Here is a 2,092-nt window from a genome sequence, read left to right as displayed (position 1 = left end):
TTTTTGAGAGGTTTCTCAGCTCCGATCGGGGTGCTCAGTGCCCGAAGGGTCTCTCATTTGCTTTTTGCGGATGACACCCTAGTTTTCTGTGATGCCGATATGGATCAGTTGACCTGCCTGAAGCAGGTACTGCAGTGGTTTCAGATAATATCAGGACTCAAAATCAACCTCGGCAAGTGTGAGATTTTCCCGGTGGGTGAGGTTGCTAACATTGATGCTTTGTCGCATGTTCTCGGATGCAAGATGGGCTCTCTCCCCACTACTTACCTGGGTCTACCGTTGGGTGCTTTGAAAAAGGATACTACTGTTTGGAATCCAGTCATTGAAAGGGTTGAAAAACGATTAGCAGGCTGGCAGAAACGGTATTTGTCAAAAGGCGGTAAGGAAGTGCTTATTAAAAGCACTTTGTCAAGTATCCCTACCTATTACTTATCCCTGTTGCAAGCACCTGTGAGCATCACAGAAAAACTGGAGCGACTTCAAAGGAATTTTCTCTGGGATGCGGCAGATGGAACTAGAAAGTTTCATCTAGTGAATTGGCAGACAGTCACTTCCCCAAAGAAGTGGGGTGGACTTGGAGTAAAAGATCTCAGGGTATTCAACAGAGCTTTGCTGGGGAAGTGGCTGTGGAGATTCGGGGTAGAAGAGCATGCTCTATGGAGGGAGGTCATAGCAGAAAAGTATGATTCCACGGGAGGGGGTTGGAGGACCAAGGCAATCACAACACCGTTCGAGTGTGGCATGTGGAGGAACATCATGAAGAACTGGGAAGCTTTCTATGGCAACATCACTTACAAGGTGGGAGATGGAAGGAGAATCAGCTTTTGGAATCACAGGTGGTGTGGAGAGGCTACTCTGAGGGTCTCTTTCCCACACGTCTACAGAGCTTCAAACCAGAAGGAATTGATGGTCCAACAAATACGCAAGGAGCATGAAGGGGATAGTTTGGGACCTCTCTTTTAGAAGGGACATGTAAGATTGGGAGATTGCGGAGCTCCAAAATTTATTGGCACTGCTATACGGGCAAGATATGCCCCATCCATCTTATGATTCTTGGAGATGGGGGTTGCGTGATGATGGCTTGTTCACCGTAAAGTCCTTCTACCAGAGTATGTTGGTGAGACAGGAGGCTACTTTCCCATACTCATCGATCTGGATTCCTAAGGCGCCCACGAAGGTGTGTTTCTTCGCGTGGCTAGCAGCGAGGGGAGTGATCTTGACATCTGAAAATCTGCGAAAGAGAGGAATTACACATGTTAGTTGGTGCTACATGTGTAAAAGCTCAGGGGAAGAAGTTGATCATCTTATGCTGCATTGCCCTGTGTCCTGGGGTCTATGGAGGGCAATCCTGAATCTCTTTGGTGTTCAATGGGTGATGCCAAACACTGTAAAGGAAATGCTATATAGCTGGGCCGGTTTCTGTAGAAGAAGCAAGCAAAAGGCGTGGAAGTTCGCCCCGTTAGCTCTCATGTGGTTAGTCTGGGGAGAGAGAAATAGGAGAGTTTTTGAGGGGATTGAGTCTTCGTTTTCACATCTTAAGAATAGTCTTTTATCTCTGATCGCTTTTTGGTGCACACATATAGCCCCTACTTGTGTAGAAGATTGGGCGTCATTTGTAGGGAGTCATGTTCTGATGTAAATTCTCTACTTTTTGTATACTTCTTGTATGCGGGAGTTTTTTCTCCCTTTTGATTAATACAATTTACCTTATCAAAAAAAAATATTTATACTCTACACCATACATAACATACATATTCCAATGTAGGACACTCAACCTACTATATATATAAACTATCTAGCAGAGCTGGTATAGGAGGTGTGGTCAGAAATGAGAATGGAGATCTAATCATGACCTTCTAAGTCTCTGTTCAATCCAAAAGCAACAATCTAGCAGAGGCTGCTGCAGCCAAATATGGAGGAGAATGGTGCATACAAAATGGGTTCAATAGATTCAACTTGGAGATGGACTCTTTGATCATCACTGATATGCTCCTTAATATGGATACTAGTAACCTTAAGCTCAGGAAACTGATCAGAGATACTTCTAAGATCATTCAAAAAGCAGAGGTGATAATTTCTCACTGTTGCATAG

Source organism: Nicotiana tomentosiformis, chromosome 7, assembly GCF_000390325.3.
Source record: "Nicotiana tomentosiformis chromosome 7, ASM39032v3, whole genome shotgun sequence".
NCBI lineage: Eukaryota > Viridiplantae > Streptophyta > Magnoliopsida > Solanales > Solanaceae > Nicotiana > Nicotiana tomentosiformis.
This window is presented reverse-complemented; position numbering follows the sequence as displayed.